Below are 22,091 nucleotides of genomic sequence, written 5' to 3' on the forward strand. Positions count from 1 at the left end.
GCAGATTCTTTACCATTGGACCACCAGGGGAATCCTGCTACTATCTAATTTTAGAACAATCTATTACCCCCCCAAGAGAAACCCCATAGCAATTAGCATTCATTCTCCATTTCCCCCTCCTCCCCCTAGCCCCTGAAAACTACTAATCTACTTTCTGTGTTTATATTTTGCCTATCTTGGACATTTCATATGAATAGAATCATACATTTTTGTGGCCTTTTGTGTTTGGCTTTCACCTAGCATAATGTTTTCAAGGTACATCCATGTTGTAGCACATATCAGTACTTCCTTCCTTTCTATGGCTAAAATATTTTTCATTGTGTGGACATACTATGTTTTGTTTATTCATTCATCAGTTGATTGACATTTTAAAAATTTATTTATTTGTTTATTGGCTGCATTGGGTCTTCGTTGCTGCACGTGAGCTTTCTCTAGTTGCAGAGCACGGGGGCTACTTACTCTTCATTGCGGTGTGCGGGCTTCTCATTGCGGTGGCTTCTCTTGTTGCAGAGCATGGTCTCTAGGTGTGTGGGCTTCAGTAGTTGCAGCATGTGGGCTCAATAGTTGTGGCTTGTGGGCTTAGTAGCTCCACGGCATGTGGGATACTCCCGGACCAGGGATAGAACCCATGTCCCCTGCATTGGCAGGCGGATTCCCAAACACTCTGCCACCAGGGAAGCTCGATTGACATTGTTTTTTTCTGACTTTTTGGCTGTTAATAATGCTACTATAAACATACATGTACAGGATTTGTATAGCCACATGCTTCCATTTCTCTTGGGTATGTAGCTAGGAGTGGAATTGCTGGGTCAGATGACACCTCCATGTTTAACGTTTTGAGGAACTGCCAAACCATTTTCCAAAGACCCGGCACTGTTTTACAGCCTCACCAGCAGCTCTGAGAGTTCCAGTTTCTCCACATCCTTGTTTGTACTTGTCTGTCATTTTGATTATAACCATCCTAGTGGGTATGCAGTGGTATCTTATTGTGGTTTTGATTTGCATTACTGTGATGGCCAATGTTGTTGAGCATGTTTTAAACCCTGTAATTATTAGCCTGTTGTATGCCTTCTTCGAAGAACTGTCTCTTCAGTTCCTTTGCCTATTTAAAAAAATTGGATTATTTCTCTTTTTACTGAGCGTTCTAAGCATTCTTTGTATGTTTTGGATACAAGTCCCTTATCAGATGTATGATGTGCAATTATTTTCTCCTTGTGGGTTGTCTTTTCACTTGATGGTGTCCTTTGAAGCACAAAAGTTTTTAATTTTGATGAAGTTTAATTTATCCCTTTTTCTTTTTTTGCTTGTGGTTTTGATGTCATATCTGAGAAGCTATTCCTAACACAAGGTCACAAAGATTTACTCCTATGCTTTTTTTCTAAAAATTATATAGTTTTAGCTCTTACATTTAGCCTATGATCCATTTTGTGTTAATTTTTGTGTGTGGTGTAAGGTGGATGTCCAGCTTTATATTTTTTACATGTGAATACCAGTTCCCTAGGACCATTTTTAAAAAACTCTTCTTTCTCCATGGAATTGTTTTGGCAGTCTTTTCAAAGATCAATTGACTATGAATGTAAGAGTTTGTTTCTGGATTCTTAATTTTATTCCATCCATTTATGTATCCTTATGCCTGTATCATAACATCTTGATTACTGTTGCTTTAAGTTCTGAAATCGGATAGGACTCACACTTTTTGTTTTGTTGTTCTTTTTCAAGGTTATTTGAGTAGTCTTACTTTATGTGAATTTTAGGATCTGTCAGTTTCTGCAAAAAAGGCAGCTGGGATATTGATAGATATTGCATTCAATATGTAGATTGATTTGGGAAATATTGCGATCTTAACGTTAATATCTATGAGCAAGGGTTGACTTTCTATTCATGTAAGTCTTATTTAATTCCTCTCTATTGGGTAGTTTTCATTGTATAGGCTTTCCACTCTTTTGCTAAATTTATTCTTAAGTATTTGGGGTTTCTTTTTGGTGCTGTTGCAAATGGAATTTTTTCTTAATTTCATTTTCTGATTGTTCATTGCTAGTGTATAGAAACACAATTGATTTTTTTTTTAATTTTATTTATTTATTTATTATTTTTTGGGGGGAACATCAAGTTCAATCATCTGTTTTTATACACATATCCCATATTCCCGCCATCCCTTGACCCCCCACCCACCCTCCCCCGAGTCCCCCCCCACCCTCCCCGTCCCAATCCTGTAAGGCATCTTCCATCCTCGAGTTGAACTCCCTTTGTTATACAACAACTTCCCACTGGCTTTCTATTTTACAGTTGGTAGTATATATATGTCTGTGCTACTCTCTCGCTTCGTCTCAGCTTCCCCTTCACCCCCCGCCCCCTCCCAAACCTCGAGTTCTCCAGTCCATTCTCTGCACCTGCGTCCTTGTTCTTGTCACTGAGTTCATCAGTACCATTTTTAGATTCCGTATATGTGAGTTAGCATCAGTATTTGTCTTTCTCTTTCTGACTTACTTCACTCTGTATGACAGACTCTAGGTCTGTCCACCTCATTACATATAGCTCCATCTCATCCCTTTTTATAGCTGAGTAATATTCCATTGTATATATATGCCCCATCTTCTTTATCCATTCGTTTGTTGATGGGCATTTAGGTTTCTTCCGTGTCCTGGCTATTGTAAATAGTGCTGCAATAAACATTATGGTACATGTTTCTTTTGGGATTATGGTTTTCTCTGGGTATATGCCCAGGAGTGGGATTACTGGATCATATGGTAGTTCTATTTGTAGTTTTTTAAGGAACCTCCAAATTGTTTTCCATAGTGGCTGTACCAACTTACATTCCCACCAACAGTGCAGGAGAGTTCCCTTTTCTCCACACCCTCTCCAACATTTGTGATTTCCAGATTTTGTGATGATGGCCATTCTGATCGGTGTGAGGTGATACCTCATTGTGGCTTTGACTTGCATTTTTCTGATGATGAGTGATGATGAGCATCTTTTCATGTGTTTGTTGGCCATCTGTATGTGTTCTTTGGAGAAATGTCTATTTAGGTCTTCCGCCCACTTGTGGATTGGGTTATTTGCTTTTTTGGTATTAAGCTTCATGAGCTGCTTGTATATTTTGGAGGTTAATCCTTTGTCCATTGTTTCATAGGCAACTATTTTTTCCCATTCTGAGGGTTGCCTTCTAGTCTTGTTTATGGTTTCTTTCGCTGTGCAAAAGCTTTTAAGTTTCATGAGGTCCCATTTGTTTATACTTGATTTGATTTCCATGATTCTAGGAGGTGGGTCCAAAAGGATGGCGCTTTGATGGATGTCATAGAGTGTTCTGCCTATGTTTTCCTCTAGGAGTTTTATAGTGTCTGGCCTCCTTACATGTAGGTCTTTAATCCATTTGGAGTTTGTTTTTGTGTATGGTGTTAGGAAGTGTTCTAATTTCACTCTTTGACATGTTGCTGTCCAATTTTCCCAGCACCACTTCTTGAAGAGGCTGTCTTTTCTCCATTGTATATTCGTGCCTCCTTTGTCAAAGATAAGGTGCCCATATGTGTTTGGGCTTACTTCTGAGTTCTCTATTCTATTCCGTTGATCTACCTTTCTGTTTTTGTGCCAGTACCATACTGTCTTGATCACTATGGCCTTGTAGTATAGTTTGAAGTCAGGAAGCCTGATACCACCAACTCCATTTTTCCTTCTCAAGATTGCTCTGGCTATTGGGGGTCTTTTGCGTTTCCATACAAATCGTAAGATTTCTTGCTCTAGTTCTGTGAAAAATGCCATTGGTAATTTGATGGGGATTGCATTGAATCTGTAAATTGCTTTGGGTAGTACAGTCATTTTCACGATGTTGATTCTTCCAATCCAGGAACATGGTATGTCCCTCCATCTGTTTGTGTCGTCTTTGATTTCTTTCATCAGTGTCTTAAAGTTTTCTGCATACAGATCTTTTGCCTCCCTACGCAGGTTTATTCCTAGGTATTTTATTCTTTTTGTTGCAATGGTGAATGGGAGAGTTTCCTTAATTTCTCTTTCTGCTCTTCCGTTGTTAGTGTATAGGAATGCAAGAGATTTCTGTGCATTAATTTTGTATCCTGCTACTTTACTAAACTCATCAATGAGTGCTAGCAGTTTTCTGGTAGAGTCTTTAGGGTTTTCTATATATAATATCATGTCATCTGCAAAGAGTGACCATTTTACTTCTTCTTTTCCAATTTGGATTCCTTTGATTTCTTTTTCTTCTCTGATTGCTGTGGCTAAAACTTCCAAAACTATGTTGAATAATAATGGTGAGAGTGGAAACCCTTGTCTTGTTCCTGTTCTTAGAGGGAGTTCTTTCAGTTTTTCCCCATTTAGAACGATGTTGGCTGTTGGTTTGTCATATATGGCTTTTATGATGTTGAGGTAATTTCCTTCTATGCCCATTTTCTGAAGAGCTTTTATCATAAATGGATGTTGAACTTTGTCAGAAGCTTTTTCTGCATCTACTGAGATGATCATATGGTTTTTATCCTTCAATTTGTTGATATGATGTATCACACTGATTGATTTGCGTATATTGAAGAATCCTTGCATCCCAGGGATAAACCCCACTTGATCATGGTGTATGACTTTTTTACTGTGCTGTTGGAGTCTGTTAGCTAGTATTTTGTTGAGGATTTTTGCATCTATATTCATCAGTGATATTGGTCTGTAGTTTTCTTTTTTTGTGACATCTTTGCCTGGTTTTGGTATCAGGGTGATGGTGGCCTCGTAGAATGAGTTTGGGAGTGCTCCGCCTTCTGTGATATTTTGGAAGAGTTTGAGAAGGATAGGTGTTACCTCTTCTTTAAATGTTTGATAGAATTCGCCCGTGAACCCTTCTGGTCCTGGGCTTTTGTGTGTTGGGAGATTTTTAATCACTGCCTCGATTTCCGTACTTGTGATTGGTCTGTTCATGGTTTCTATTTCTTCCTGGTTCAGTCTTGGAAGATTGTATTTTTCTAAGAATGTATCCATTTCTTCCAGGTTATCCAATTGATTGGCACATAGTTGCTTGTAGTAGTCTCTCATGATGTTTTGTATTTCTGAGGTGTCCATTGTTACTTCTCCTTTTTCATTTCTAATTCTGTTGATTTGCATCTTCTCCCTTTTTTTCTTGATGAGTCTGGCTAATGGTTTATCAATTTTGTTAATCTTCTCAAAGAACCAGCTTTTAGTTTTATTTATTTTTGCTATGGCTTCCTTCCTTTCTTTTTCATTTATTTCTGCTCTGATCTTTATGATTTCTTTCCTTCTGCTCACTTTGGGGTTTCTTTGTTCTTCTTTCTCTAGTTGTTTGAGGTGTAAGGTTAGGTTGTTTATTCGATCATTTTCTTGTTTCTTCAGGTAGGACTGTATTGCTATAAACTTCCCTCTTAGAACTGCTTTTGCTGCATCCCATAGGTTTTGGGTTGTTGTGTTTTCGTTGTCGTTTGTTTCTAGATATTTCTTGATTTCCTCTTTGATTTCTTTAGTGATTTCTTGGTTGTTTAAGAGTGAATTGTTTAGCTTCCATGTGTTTGTATTTTTTGCAGTTTTTTTCCTGTAATTGATATCTAGTCTCATGGCGTTGTGGTCTGAGAAGATGCTTGATATGATTTCAATTTTCTTGAATTTGCTGAGGTTTGATTTGTGACCCAAGATGTGATCTATCCTGGAAAATGTTCTGCGTGCACTTGAGAAGAAAGTGCAGTCTGTCGTTTTTGGATTGAATATCCTATAAATATCAATTAAGTGGAGATGGTCTAATGTGTCATGTAAAGCTTGTGTGTCTTTATTTATTTTCTGTTTGGATGATGTGTCCATTGACGTAAGTGGGGTGTTCGAGTCTCCCACTATTATTGTGTTACTGTCGATGTCCCCTTTTATAGCTGTTAGCATTTGCCTTATGTATTGAGGTGCTCCTATGTTGGGGGCATAGATATTTACCATTGTGTTATGTTCTTCTTGAATGGATCCCTTGATCATTAGGTAGTGTCCTTCCTTGTCTCTTGTAACAGTCTTTACTTTCAAGTCTGATTTGTCTGATCTGAGTATTGCTACTCCAGCTTTCTTTTGACTTCCATTTGCATGGAATATCTTTTTCCATCCCTTTACTTTCAGTCTATATGTATCCCTTGGTCTGAAGTGAGTTTCTTGTAGGCAGCATATACAAGGGTCTTGTTTTTGTAACCATTCAGCCAGTCTGTGTCTTTTGGTTGGAGCATTTAATCCATTTACATTTAAGGTGATTATTGACATGTGTGTTCCAGTTACCATTTTCTGAATTGTTTTGGGTTTGTATTTGTAGGTGTTTTCCTTTTCTTGTGTTTCCTACTTAGAGAAGTTCCTTTAGCACTTGTTGTAAGGCTGGTTTGGTGGTGCTGAATTCTCTTAATGTTTGCTTGTCTGGAAAGCTTTTGATATCTCCCTCAAACCTGAATGAGATTCTTGCTGGGTAGAGTATTCTTGGCTGTAGGTTTCTCTCTTTCAGGACTTTCAGTATATCCTGCCATTCCCTTCTGGCCTGCAGAGTTTCTGTAGAGAGGTCAGCTGTTATCCTGATGGGTTTTCCCTTATATGTTGTCTGTTGCTTTTCTCTTGCTGCTTTTAATATTTTTTCTTTGTGTTTAATTGTCGTTCGTTTGATTAATATGTGCCTTGGTGTATTTCTCCTTGGGTTTATTCTGTATGGGACTCTCTGCGCTTCTTGGACTTGGTTACTTATTTCCTTTCCCACGTTGGGGAAGTTTTCCACTATAACCTCTTCAAATATTTTCTCAGGCCCTTTCTTTTTTTCTTCTTCTTCTGGGATGCCTGTAATTCGAATGTTGGTACGCTTAATGTTATCACTGAGGTCTCTGAGACTGTCTTCTAATCTTTTTATTCTTTTTTCTTTTTCCTGCTCTGTGGCAGTTACTTCCCCCATTCTATCTTCCAACTCACTTATTCGTTCTTCTGCCTCAGTCATTCTGCTGGTTATAGCATCTAGAGTGTTTTTAATTTCAGTTATTTTGTTATCCATTGCTGTTTGTTTTTCTGAGTTCTTATGAACTGTTTCTTGTACTTTCTCTATTTTGTTATCGAGATTTTGTATCATTTTTACTATCATCACTCTGAATTCTTTTTCATGCATTTTTCCTATTTCCTCCTCATTTATTTGGTCTTGTGGGTTTTTTTCCTGCTCCTTTGCCTGCATGGTGTTCCGTTGTTTCCTCATGGTTGTCCAGACTTTTGGGGTTGCTTGTCCTGGCGATAGAGGTGCTTATAGAAGACTCTCCAATCCTCAGACTAATGTGCAAGTATTGGATTAAACAAATACTAAGTCTAGGAAACACATACGTGTATAAGACACACAATTACTGAATCCATTAGGACGTAAGGCTCTGGAAAGACCTGACAGAATCCCAGTATGCTATCAGGTATTCAAAGAGAAACCCAACAGAAATTGACAACTGAAACAGAACAAATCAGAGACAAAAGCAAAAGGAAGCAAACAAACAAATAACACCTTACACATACAAACACTAATCCAGGGAGATTTTGTAAGCTAGGATCAAATATAGAAAAGAGCTAGGGTAGCACCAGAGAGAATGGAGATTCTCAGAATGAAATTAGACAGTTGTACTAAGAACTAAGATAAAGGCAGAAACCTAATAGTAAATACCAAGGTGGTGCATCATCTGGAGAATAGAGCAAGGAGTCTGAGCAGATCGATTGTGTTGCTTATAAGTATGTTAAGATAAAATAAACTTAAAATGGCTGTAAGAAAGGAGAACAGAAGAGCATAGTGTGGTTGGAAATATGGAAATAAAAAGAAAGGAATAGAAATGTATAAAAGATAGGGATGAAAGGAAAGTATGAGAGATATATTGTCCATACTACCAAAAACTTAGCTAGATATAGAAGTATATAAAAAGACAAAAAAAATGAAACTAGAATAAAAAATATCATTAAAAAAATTGTTATAAAACTTTTAGATCCCTTAGGACTAAGATCGTAATTAATAAAGAGAAAAAAAAGAGAGAAGAAAAAAAAAAAATCCAGAATGGACCAGTTCAATAGGATCGATACTAATATTTCTGTTTCCTTAGAGTCTCAGCTGTGAGTGTCCTTCTCCTCGCCTTGGGTTTCTTTGCATTATTCTGTGACCAGCAGAGGTTCCTTTGTTGTTCGTCTCTAAGCATCGGTGTGTGGGGAGGGAGAGGGTACAATAGTGGCTCCTTCCCCTGGGAGTGAGTGAGCAATGGCCTACTGTTGTTTCAGTCAGGCTTGGATGTGCCTGTTGCAGAGGGACGCCGGTGGCTCAGGTGTAAACAGAAAGTCTTAGGGTTGGGCCTCTCACGGGTTTTTTTTTTTGTTTTTTTTTTCTCGGCAGCCTCCCTGCTGCTGGCGTTCCAAGGGGTTTTTATCTAGCCCCGTCCAAGTGCCTGATGGTGCTTGTTATCCCTGAGCGCCTTAGGTGGCCCAAAGGGCGTCTCTCCACTGCCCGCTGCAGAGCCACCCGAAAGAGTGAGAGAGGCTATGCGCGCAGCTCCTCCCCACTGCCCGTGAGCCTGCAGCATCCAGCCGCCATCATGGCCGGGCAGCTCTCAGGGGCAGGCACTCCTCGCCGTGGACCTCTTCCCTCCTGTCCTCTCGGTCCGTCACCTTACTGGCAACAATGTTGCTCACCCTGAACCAGCTCTCCGGTTCCCACGCTCCCGCACCCTCTGTTCAGCTGTGGATTGACGTCTCGGTCCGGGAATGCTGAGCTGCGGTGCGGACCCTCCATATGTTTCTCACTCCCTCCCATCTGCCACAGCTCTGCCGCTTCACCCTCTTTGAGCCGTCATAGATGCCTCCCTACCAGTTGTGTCGGGCTCCTTGCGGTCCTTTCTGGTGTCAGAGGCCGTCTGCTGGTTTTCAGCCGGTTCTCTATGGGAATTATTGCGTCCTTTGGTGCATTCCCAATGCATCTGTGGAGAGGGATGCATTCCACGTCCCTCTACTTCGCTGCCATCTTTTTCCTCACAATTGATTTTTGTATGTTAATCTTATATTCTGCAAACTTGCTGAACTGATTTATTAGTTCTATTGGTGTGTGTGTGTGTATTCTGAATCACTACTTGAGTTTTATAACATAGTTTTCCCTCACAGTGGCAATTTTGGTGCCGTCATAAATATTGGTGACAGTATTTCTTAAAGTAATCTATATGAGTTAAAACAATTATGTAAAGATTGGTGCTGGTCTCTAGTGAAGGTTTATAGTGTAGTAGAGCATGTCTTTTCTTGATTCTCACCTTAGGAGACCAGCTGAAAATGTCTGATTTACTATGTGTACCCCAACTTCATCTATAACCATTTGTTTTCTGGAGGGATAAAAGATGCCTCAGTATTTTCTCTAATATTTTCTCCCCAGTGGCTCCTGACACCCATTCTGTATGCTTTGATGCTGGTGCTCTTAGTGTATGCACATGCATTGGCTATGAGGAGTACTTTGCTGCTGCTGCTTGGCTAGTGATTAGAAGTTACCATCAGTTGTAAGACAGATTTACATTTTATAGAGTTAAAATGTGAAAATTTTATGTCCTTTTAGTTATTTATTTCTCTAGACATAGGGCCCATTGGAGCTCTTTAAGCAAATAAGTGAGTGGCTAAAACAGGTTTTCCTTACAGCAAATTGAAAGTACATTTAATAAGTGGTGGGGTTGGTGACCAAAAGATCAGTTAGAAGTCAATGGTAATAGTGCAAGTGAGAGCTGATAATGACCTGAAATAAGGCTGTAATTATAGGAGATGTTTGAAAAGTAGTCTTTTTTATTTTTTAACTTTTTACATTTGTAAATTTTTTTGGCTAGGTTAGGTCTTTGTTGCTGCGTGCAGATTTTCTCTAGTTGTGGTAAGCTGAGGCTACTCTTGCATTGTGGTGCATGGGCTTCTAATTGCGGTGTGTGGGCTTTTCATTGTGATGGCTTCTCTTGTGAAGCACAGGCTCTAGGCACGTGGGCTTCAGTAATTGTAGTGTGTGGGCTTCAGTAGTTGTGCTGTGTGGGCTCAGTAGTTGTGGCTCGAGGGCTCTAGAGCACAGGCTCAGTAGTTGTGGCACACAGGCTTAGTTGCTCTGTAGCATCAGGGGTCTTTTTTCTCAGACCAGGGGTTGAACCCATGTTCCCCTCATTGGCATGTGGATTCTTTTTTTTTTTTTAAAGTTCTTTATTGGAGGCATGTGGATTCTTCATCACTGGGCCACCAGGGAAGTCCCTGAGAGGTGGTCTTTAAGGGAGAATCAGCAGGATTTGGTGAATATTTGGAGGGTTAGGGAAGACGGCTAGGGAGGGATCAAGGATAACAAATTTCTAGGTAGAGATGGTCAGATAGTAATGGTATTAACTGAGATAGGGAATACTAGAGAAAAGTGAGGAATTTTAAGAGAATGTTAGCTTTGTTAAGTTAAAGGTACTGGGGGAATCCAGGTTGAGGGGTCTGGTGGGCAGTTCCAAATGAGGGTATCAAGCTTTTGAGGTAGGATGGGGCTGGAGATAAAAGATTTAGAAATTGTCAAAAGGCAAAAAGTTAGGTGAAGTGTTAGGAGAAAATAACTAAGGACAAGAAGATCACGTTGCACAAGAGGAGGAAACGCTAGGCAACTCCATCATTTAAAGCGTTGGCAGAGAGGGAAGAATCAGTACAAGAAATGTCAGATAGATGGGAGAAGAGTCATGCACTTAGGGGTGAGGGGTATCTTAGAAACTAAGAAAAGTGTATTTCAAGCAATATGTCATCATCGTCATCATCATCAGTTATTATGTAAAGATTTGGGTACAGTGAGAACTGTAATTAGAGCATTGTCTGGTATTTGGTCATTTGGAGGTCTTTAATGCAGCTGTTATTAGGACTGTCAATTTCTTATGAATTAAGTGGAGTGTGCTTTTTAAAGTTTATTGGTGAAAAGAATGAGAAAAATGGAAATGTAGTTTGTAAAGACTTTTGTGGTTTTTGTTTGTTTTTAACTTGATTTTGGTTACCGCAGCTTTACACCAAGGAGAGTTGGAGATTCATAAGAAAAGAAAGGAAATAATTGATAAAGTGAGATTCTCAAAGTGAGATCTCTCATAGTGGAGAGGAGAGGCTTGTCTTTCTGAGAGAAGCGTTTTAGGTACTTTTATGGATAGGTTTAGGGGGAAAAGGGTGGGGAGAAGTTTAGGTATTTAATATTTGTAGCTTCTGTTTTTTGTGATAAGACTACCTCGTGAGTGAAGGAATTGAGTGCCCCAGCAGACCTTCCCCCAAGTTCCTCTTTCTGAAAGTGTTTACATAGGAGAAAAATAGTAATTACATATTTTTCAAAAAGCTTAGGTGCGAACTTCCTAGGTGGCACAGTGGGTAAGAATCCACCTGCCAATGCAGGGCACACGGGTTCGAGCCCCGCCCCAGGAAGATACCACATGCCGCGGAGCAACTAAGCCCGTGCGCCACAAAAAAACAAGCAAACAAAACAAAACAAAACAAAAAAACAAAAAAAAAAGCTTAGGTGCTATAACTAGCTGTATGCTAAGTTACTAATACACACCAAAAAAAAGAACTTTGAGCTCTTTGAGGAGTATCTGGCACATTTATCGCTTTACGCTTTACTATTTCTAGGTGAGCATTTTTTTTTAAGAATTATAGTTTTATAATATTAAGATGTTTTAAACATAGAAACAAACTATTTTTTTTATGAGAAGAGAGATCATTATTTCCTCCTTACAGTTTAAGGTTTCTTTATGGATACATGAAGCCCTCTATTGACAGTCTGAGGACTTTTTGGTAGCAGTTATGAATTCTCTGTTAGAAGAGTAGTTTATGCAGCTCTGGTTAAGAACACTTGCCTAGTGTCAAAAATACGTTTATACTGAATTTCAGAATATTCTCCTCATAATGTAGTTTTGGATCCTAATGACATTACTTGTAAAAACACACACATACACACAAAAGTAGGGATTTGTGAAGCTTTTTTTAATTATTATTTTGATTGAAGGATAGTTGATTTACAATGTCTTAGTTTCAGGTGTACAGCAAAGTGTTATATGTATATTTTTTTCTTTTTCAGATTCTTTTACCTTATACTTATTATAAAATGTTGAGTATAGTTCCCTGTGTTATACAGTAAGTCCTTGCTGGTTATCTGTTTTATACATAGCAGTGTGTGTATGTTAATCCCAAACTCCTAATTTATCCCTCCCTTCCTTTCCCCCAAGTTTGTTTTCTTGTTCATTTATATCATTTTTTTTAGTGATTCCACATATGAGCAGTATCATACAATATTTGTTTTTCTCTGTCTGGGTTACTTCACTTAGCATGATAATCTCTAGGTCCATCCATGTTGCTGCAGATGGCATTATTTCATTCTTTTTTAAAAGCTGAGTAATATTCCATTGTATATATGTGCCACATCTTCTTTATCCATTCCTCTGTTGATGGGCATTTAGGTTGCTTTCCTGTCTTGGCTATTGTAAATAGTGCTACAATGAACATTGGAGTGCATGTGTCTTTTACATTCCCTTTTAATCACGAATGAACATCAACAGATATCTGTTGGGTGCTCTTCTTGAAGAAAGTACTATACTTTAGTGCTGTATGCTGTAGAGAATTCATTTTCTTATTCAACAAATATTATTAAGGACCTTATATGTGGGATATAGTGTTAGATGCTAGAGATTTGTTGTGGAACAACATAAACATTTTCATTGCTTTTGTGGAGTATGCATTATTTTGGGGGGAGGGAGACACACACACACACATAGGAAACAAACACACAGTATCATCCATGTAGTGTTTATACTAAAACTGTTTAACTTTAATCATGAGGAAACAATAAGACAAATCCAGCATGCTACCAGCATAGCTGACATGAAAAAATGTCGAGTGTTAAAAATACAAAACTGGGGGACTTCCCTGGTGGTCCAGTGGTTAAGAATCCGCCTTCCAGTGCAGGGGACGTAGGTTCGATCCCTGGTTGGGGAACTAAGATCCCACATGCCATGGGGCAGCTAAGCCTGCATGTTGTAACTACTGAGCACACCACAACTAGAGAGAAGCCTGCATGCTGCAGTGAAGAGCCCATAAGCTGCAACGAAGGATCCTGTGTGCCGCAATGAAGATCCTGTGTGCTACAACTAAGATCTGATGCAGCCAAAAATAAATAAATAAATATTAAAAAAAATACAGAATAAAACAAGAACAGGGATAACGTGGAGATTAAAGGAGGCAAAAGAGACATGACAAATGCAATGTTTGAACCTTGACTAAGAGCCTAGATTTTGAAAAAAGCTTTGAAGAACATTTTTTGTGTGTGTCAAATGGGAGAATTTGGACTGTACATTAGGTGATATTAATGTTAAGTTTGCTGCAAATGATAATGGTCTTGTGGCTACATAGGAGAAAGATTGTTTTAAGGGGGTATATGCTGATATTTACTGGTGATGTGTCATGGTGTCTGCAACTTTCAAATGGATCAGCAAAAAAGTGTATGTGTGTATGTGTGTTTGAGACAGAGAGGAGAAGGGGGGAGAGAAATGTGAAATATTAATTGGTGAATCTTGGTGAAGAGTATACTGATGATTATTATATTATGGCAACTTGCAAAATAAAGAATTGAGAAAAAAGAAATGTAAATATGTTATAAGTGCTTTAAGGAATGAGTTCTCTGATAGTATTGTAGAGTGCAACTATTTTGATGTAATTACTTAGAAGAATGAGCTATTCAAAGAATGGAGGAGTTGGGGTGGGCAGTCTGGGGAGTAAGTACAATATGTATGAATGTCTTGGGTGGGAAAGATCTTGGTTTTGAAGAATTGAAAGGCAGAGTGTACGGCTAGATGTTTAGATGCAATGATGTAATACTCCTGGGAGAGGACAAAACCAACATATGATATTTTATTTGTAGCATTTTTAGCCTAATAAATATCTTTCTAAAAATTTGTTGAAGTGTAGTTGATTTACAGTATTATGCTAATTTCTGCTGTATAGCAAAGTGACTCAGTTATACACATATATACATTCTTTTTTTTATATATTCTTTTCCATTATGGTTTATTCCAGGAGATTGGATATACTGTAGTTTCCCAGCCTAATAAATATCTTAATGTCCCAGGTTTGTTAGTGTTTGAACTACTTGTAAAAGTCCTTTTGTATTTATCTGTATGAGGCTCTTAAATGCAGAAGTTTGAAAAAGTAAAATAGAGACCGTTGTCTTTGAACTTTTTATTGTGTCAGAATGAGGGACAGCATTCCTATCCTAGGGAACTTAACATCCAAGTTAAACCATCTTCAGAAAGACATTTTATCATTGGTAAATTAGGCTTGTAGAAGCCTTGTGGTTAAATATACCATGGACAAAAGGCTTGTTAGTGGCAGTGAATGACCTGATTTCACGACTTGTTAAGTCTGAAAATATTTTTGGCCTTCCCACTGTATTTTGTGACTTTTGTTCATACTTGGGATCCAAAATGACAAATACCTAGAATAACTTAGTCTGTTTCAGAGACAGTGTGACTTTCTTTAGATTTTCAAGGAAGTGATTGTTTTTAAAAATTTTTATTGGAGTATAGTTGACTTACAATATTGTGTTAGTCAAGGAAGTGCTTTTATTTCTTAGTTACAGATTTCTTATTTGTCGAAGGGAATAGTAAGTAGTCTCCCCTTCCTATCTTATGGCATTGTTATTAGGAAAAAATGAGGTGTGAGTGATCTTGAGAAAGTTAAATAGTACAGTAAGATGAAGGTGTTTTCAAGCCCTTTTAAATCCGTCAGTTCTATTGTACTATACAAGATCCAGTTCATACTTTTCTTTTAGGAATTGAAACTTTTTAATTCTAGGGCAGTGTTTGTGGCTTGCAGCAAGGATACCTCAGTTCTGTTTGGTTTTAGGATTATGATGAAAGATTACAAGATTACAATGAAAATTCTGAACTTTCAATTCAGTTCATTTTTGGCTGAATTTTTAGTGGAGTTTCATTTATATATTGTAATGAACCTTACCACTTTTGGACTTGAATGTGAATATGTATTTAACTCACAGATATCTTTAGTTATTATGTGTATTATTAGCATTGTTGGTTTTTGTGTTTTGAATCTGTAGTTACTGCTATCTATTGTGTGCAATATAACTAACTGTTGTATGCAAGATAACTAATTATCTCACAACTAATGTATCATCAGGGATCTGCAAATTAATATTATTAGCTAATAAAATGTCATTATGGAGACATTCTGTTTTCTGTTTGCACAAATAGATGACTGCATGTTGTAATGAAAAGGCTTAACCAACTGTAATTTTTATTTTATTTTTTTATTTTTTATTATTAAAAAATTTTATTATTTATTTATTGGCTGCTTTGGGTCTTCATTGTTGTGTGCAGGCTTTCTCTAGTTGTGGCGAGTGGGGGCTGCTGTTCGTTGCAGTGTGCAGGCTTCTCATTGTGGTGGCTTCTCTTGTTGCGGAACATGGCTGCTTAGACATGCGGGCTTCAGTAGTTGTGGCTTGCAGGCTCAATAGTTGTGGCTCGTGGGTTCTGGAGCGTAGGCTCAGTAGCTGTGGTGCATGGGCTTAGTTGCTTCATGGCATGTGGGATCTTCCCAGACCAGGGATCGGACCTGTGTCCCCTGCATTGGCAGGCGGATTCTTAACTACTCTGCCACCAGGGAAGTCCCCCAACTGTCATTTTTAAAAATCCAGTATATTCTTGAAATCTTATACTGTCTCTAAATGTTTGGTATTTCTTTGCCATTCTGAGAACACTTGATATGTTATATTTAGTGTCATTTACAGTTTTTAGAAGAGTTTTTAACAGTTTATAAAAATCTTTTTATGATCACAAAATATTATATACTTGTTGCAAAAGCCTGAACATACAGAAGTGTTCTTTAAAACTATTTTATCCTAAATTTTACGGTTTTTGAGTATATTTTCTATAATTTCATGAAGAGAGCCAGAGTCACACTCACTGAAATTGTAAACACCTCTGTCATTGCCTGACTTGTTGGGTGGCTAAGCTATTTTTAATTCTAGAGGGCACAGGCTGAATCTGAGGTTGGGGTGGAGAATTTGCCTCTGCTTTTAGTTTCAGTCTTCAAGTGAGATGAAATTAAGGGCAATTTTAAAAGAGTTTTTGGCTTTTTAGTATTATAATATGTATTCATAGGATAGTGATATTTGCTTAGGTGGATTTTTTTTTTTTACTAGTATGTGTACTGGTAAGTATAGGCTTTCATTAACTTATTCAAGAGGTAATTATTAAGTACCCACTTTATGCCAGACACTATGTAAAGTTTTAGCAAAATATTTTTTCACTTGTAATTTGAAATGTTAAATTCCATTTGTTTGAAGTTATTAGGTTATAAATTTCTAGAAAATTGAGTCTGCTTTTTTTTTTAAGTTCTTTATTGGAGTATAATTGCTTTACACTGTTGTGCCAGTTTTGGCTGTACAACGAAGTGAATCAGCTGTATTTATACATATATCCCCATATCCCCTCCCTCCCATGACTCATTCCCACCCTCCCTATCCCACCCTGAGTCTGCTTTTAATATATGTTTTTCACAGAAGATTCAGACTTAATCATCAGTGTATGAAAGTTTGTTAGAATATGAATATTTATGATTAATAAATAATCTAGTTTCAACAACCTCTTCATTTTTGTAACCAATAGCTTGTATTAATGCTCAGATTTTTTGCACCCCAAAATGTCTTTTGACCTCCTTGAGGAGCTAAGCTTTTAGAAAGAGTAAACTAAACTTAGCCTGTTAGTCTTTGCTTCTAAACCCCATGTGGTCTGGCATTTAAGCTCAGTGATCATAGGTGACTGGAATTGTTGACTTTGAAAAACTTTTTATTATTTGTTTTACCTAACCTATTACGTACATCTGACACGCTACTTTCTCCTTTTTCTTAGTTGTCTTTTTTTTTTTTAATGATATTTCTCTCTCAGGGTTATCTTTCTATTTCTGTGGTGACTCCTTTTCTCAGAGGATTCTTTGTTCATCACTTGAATAAAAGAGTTTTCTGAAGATTCCCAGATTTGACTTTCAAAAACCTTTAGATTTTCTTGGTGGGATGGGGGATGGGTGGGTAGTGTACTGATGTAGGATTGCCAGCTTTTTATTTTGGAAAGTAAAAATGTTTTAAAAAATTGCCACTTAACCACCATCATTTCATAAAAGAAGAGATACTTCAGCTCTAAGAATGTAAGAAGGATATGCTCTCAAAATACAGAATGGTCCGTAAGGTGATTAATTTTAACTTAATTTAAGCTCAGTATATTGTCCTTGCTTTTCTTATTTTGTTATATATTGACACTGATCTATGGACCTAATTATATTTGAGAACTCCTGACTTAAAACAGTAGTTTTTTAAGCTGGTTCAAGGGGAAGGGAGTGTGGGAAGTTCTGTGTCTAATGTTAAAGGAAGGGAGTGTGGAAAGTTCTGTGTCTAATGTTAAAGGAAACACTGTAAAGTATGTCTTAACATATTAAAGGCTTCAAAGTAATCCTTTGTGAAAAAGCCCCCCACTTTACTTGATATTACTTTCTTTGTGTAGCAACTCTTAATATTCCATAGAACTGTTATTCCAGAGGATACCCTTTGGGAAACACTACTGTGGGTGTTGATGTTACTGAGAGTTTTTCTTTACTTTTATCATTTTCTACATTTTTAAAGTTAATTTCTAATATTCACCAAAATATTACTTGCTAAGAATATAAAATTTAAAAACTTTTAACCAAAAAAATGCAGTTTCTTTATCTGTTTCCTCTACCCTTCTTTTTTTTTTTTTTTTTTTTTTTTTGAGTGCATTGGGTCTTCGTTGCTGTGTGCAGGCTTTCTCTTGTTGGTGTGAGCAGGGACTGCTCTTCCTTGTGGTGTGCGGGCTTCTCATTGCAGTGGCTTCTTCTTTTGCGGAGTACAGGTTCTAGGTGCACAGGCTTCAGTAGTTGCAGCACACGGGCTCAGTGGCTCACGGGCTCTAGAGCACAGGCTCTGTAGTTGTGGCCTACGGGCTTAGTTGCTCCGTGGCATGTGAAATCTTCCAGGATCAGGACCCGAACCCGTGTTCCCTGCATTGGCAGGCAGGTTCGTAACCACTGTGCCACCAGGGAAATCCCTATTCTACATTTTCTAGTTAGATTTCAAGTTTTACATTTTACCTTTATGTCTGGTCCATCTGGAGTTCACTATTTTGTGTATTGTGAAGTAGGAATACAACTTTTTCTCCCTTTAAGTGAGCCAGTTTCTCCAAAACTGTCTAGTAAATAATACATCCTGTCTGTACGGACTTGTAGTATCATTTTTATCACTAACAGTTTCCTGTAAGTAGATCTGTTTTGGAAATACCTGTTCTGTTGCATTGGTGTTATAGATTGTTTCTTACCAGTATAGAACAGTTTTCTCTGGAATATGTAACAGTATCTGGTAGAGCAAGTCTTCCTCTCTTTGTTCTTCCTTTTAAAAGTTGACTTGGCTATTCTGTGGAGATTTAATTTATCGTATTTTCTGAAGTGTTTGACCTCAAAAAAATCATGCTGGGATTTAAATAGGAATTGCATTGAATTTATATGCTAAAGATTATCTGCCCAATACTGTGAAATTTAGCTTGCATCAACTCCATTTGGGAGAAGCAGGAGTATTCTAGACCCTCTTAACATATTGTGAAAGGGAAAGGTATGAACTGGAGGTTTAATGGGTGTTGAGAAGAGCATTCATAACCCAACAGCAGAGGTAGGGAATACAGAGCTTAAGGAAAGGGCAGGTGGGCCAACTCCTTTATTTATTTTGGTTTTCTGTGTAAATTTCTCAGGTTTGACTTAAACATGAGAGGCAGCCTAGCCTTGACTCAAAGCTGTATCTCTCAACTGAGCACCAGGGAGTACTATTCTCCCAATCAGCTAGTCTGTTTATTAAGGCACTTTTACAGTGTGTGAACTGGGAAAAATATTCCCAACTTATATAATAATGAAGTACTATTCAAAGTATATAATACGCTCTTAAAAATCATTATGGAAAGGATTAAGATTTCAGTTTTAAAAACAGGCAGAGAATATCAACTGCAGTTTCCAGAAGACATACACATTGTTAACAAATTTATGGAAGAAAATGTAGATAGAAATTTGTGCTTGTGTATGTGTTGTCAAATAGCGAAAGGCTAATACTCCTTTTTAGTGAAGGTATGGCCCATCAGGTACTACTCTGATAGTGTCAGAGTGTTAATTGGTACCATTTTTGAGATTCATTTGACAATATGTATCATTAAAATATATACATAATATAGGTTTGGGGGAAATGGGGTGTTTAAATGTTTAAATGAAACAATATTCATCATGAAATGATAATTGGAAATGAATGGTGAATATCTGATGGTTCATTATACTTGTTTTGTCTACTTTTGTATATTTTTATAATTTTTGACAATAAAAGGGAAAAATACATATTCTTTGATATAGTCATTATTCATTAAGAATTTATCCTATATAGTATTTGGAATACTTTAAAAATAAAATGTAAAAGGATGAACTTTGTATTATTGCCTGTTATAGTAAAACATTGGAAAATCCTAAATGTTCCTCAGTTGGGTAATAGTTGGAAAGTAGCTTAGTGACGGAAAGATTATCTTACATACTTTTATATTTATACAGGTGGACAGTACATTGGCTAAAATACATTGTTACATGAGAAAAGTTATACAGTAGTATATGTAATATTCCACTTTTTAAAAAAACATGTAAATTACATCTACATATGAATTACATACATAAGAAAAATCAGGAGATGAACAGTTGTCTTTGTGTTGTTACTTCTTTTCAGGAAGTAGCATGGGGAATTTTCACCTTTAAGTATATGTTTCTGTATTTTTTATTTAACCAGCTGCATGTTTACTTTTGTCATCAGAAAGGAAATAATAAATTCTAAAATCAGAAAAATTAGTTTCTAATAAAGGATAAATTCTGGAGAGGAGGGAACTAATCAGTGACAATAATAAGTTCCTTAGAGGGGAAAATGTACATTGTTTATAATACCACAAGGCAAATACTGTTGTGTTTGAGTTGTGGTATTATAGATCATTTACCCTTGCTTTGTTTTCTCTAAAATTTCTTTGGGCAGAGGAATTTTAAAAGAGGAAGATACTTTTATAGAATATCTGTTTATTAAAGCATTTTTATGTAATACTTTGTTTACTTATTTAACCTGTCTTCACGTGCTGCTGTTATTTCTCAAAGGATGCAATCCTTAGTTCCCTGTAAAATTTTTTTAAAATTTATTTAACTTTTTATTTATTGGCTGCGTTGGGTCTTTGTTGCTGTGTGCAGGCTTTCTATAGTTTCGGAGAGCAGGGGCTACTCTTCATTGCAGTGCATGGGCTTTTTATTGCGGTGGCTCCTCTTGCTGCAGAGCATGGGCTCTAGGCGCACGGGCTTCAGTAGTTGAGGCTCAATAGTTGTGGCTCATGGGCTCTAGAGCACAGGCTTAGTAGTTGTGGTGCACGGGCTTAGTTGCTCCGTGGCTTGTGGGATCTTCCTGGACCAGGGCTCGAACCCATGTCCCCTGCATTGGCAGGCGGATTCTTAACCACTGCGCCACCAGGGAAGCCCTGTAATACATGATTTATGGTATGCATGTTTATATGGATAAAAGATTGGTGTGTATTTGCCTTAGAATGTGAATTAGAGTGTATTGTTTACTCAGAGCAAACTGAGATTATTTGTGCATAGATTCATTTTTAGAAAAAAATGTTAATTTAAATACAGATTTTTTTTGAATTGAATTTGATCTTTGTAAATTCCAAATAACCTTTTATGTACCCTGCCCTATATAGAGCATTGAGGATATAACTGTGAATAAGAGTAACACACACATTCCCGGGTTTTGGTGGAATGTTTGGGTGGGAGAGTGGTGGCTTGTGTTGCAGTGGGTTTCAGATTACATGGGGATGCTGTAAGAGTGGAGACAGTTAAATGTGTATAACTTTCTCTCAAAGGTTTAGCTATGAATGGGAGGAAAGAAATAAGAGGAAGTGGTGGGAGGGGCAAAAGGAATCAAAGGCATTTTAGTTCTCTTCCTGCAAGTTTTTAAGAATACTTGCAAGTTTTTAAGAATAGTTGAATGCTACTGAGAAGGTGCATTTATTTTTATTTATTGATTGCTTGCTCTGGTCTAAAATTCTGTAACCTTGGTCAAATTATTTAATCTGTCTTCTTAGAGTTGCAGTTTTTTCATATGTAAAAAGGGATCTGTGAAATCATTACCTGTAAAAATGTCTCCATAGGATTGTTCTGAGTATTATCTCTGTTCCTCTGGCACAGTAGGGGCTTAAAAATTATCTGTGAAGAATAAATGTACAGAAGGCTTAATGTGTGGTTGAGCACATAGTAATCACTCAAGTAACTTTTCCCCGGAGGTTTGGCTGTGAATGGAAGGGAAAAAATAAGGAGGTGGTAGTGGGATGGGGGCATAAGGAATCAAGGGCAGCTGTTATTAGATTGGGTATTGTCGATACACAATACACCAGAAATATTAGCAGAAGCAAAGTGGAAACACTAGGAGGTGGAAAAAAAATTTTTCATGGTTCATTTCTTATGATGTAAGTACATAACTGTGTAGTGGGAGTAATATAATGGAGAGTAAGATGGGGACAGACCTTGTCATCAAAGATGAAAAAGGGAGAGAACTTGTTGAAGCAATAGCAGAGCATATGAAACTATCCAGGAATGTTTGCAATTTTGATTTTTGTACATCTTCCACTCCAGAATTGGAAGATTCTACGTCCTTGAGGTCATCTTGGCATTCTGTTGAGGTTATTTCTCACCTGTAATTAACTAGGTTGCTCAGGCTTTAGTTAGTTTCTTTAATTTAAGGGAAACAAAGTCCCATTGTGACAACTAGATTTATAGCTTTTTAGGAAGTTGCTTGCTTATGCGGTCATTTTCATACTGTGATTTGAAGGTATTATATTGCTTCACTGTCTGGAGAAAGTTCTCAGCCTGGCATTGAGCATTCCTGCTGATAAAATTTATTGTAGTGACTCATTCTCTATTTTTACTTCTCTAGCATTCATCTTGTCAGGCTTTTAAGTCTTTTAGCCCTTCAAAAATTTTTTTATAACTTTTTA

The 22,091-nt window shown here is 37.4% G+C and overlaps 1 protein-coding gene across 3 annotated transcripts in view; it reads left to right on the top strand.

Moving 5' to 3' along the window:
- MTF2 (metal response element binding transcription factor 2) overlaps positions 1–22,091 on the top strand; it is a 72,278-nt gene that overhangs the window by 15,516 nt on the left and 34,671 nt on the right. The gene's annotated exons all lie outside the window — the stretch shown is intronic.

The sequence above is a fragment of the Hippopotamus amphibius genome, chromosome 1, assembly GCF_030028045.1.
Source record: "Hippopotamus amphibius kiboko isolate mHipAmp2 chromosome 1, mHipAmp2.hap2, whole genome shotgun sequence".
Classification (NCBI taxonomy): domain Eukaryota; kingdom Metazoa; phylum Chordata; class Mammalia; order Artiodactyla; family Hippopotamidae; genus Hippopotamus; species Hippopotamus amphibius.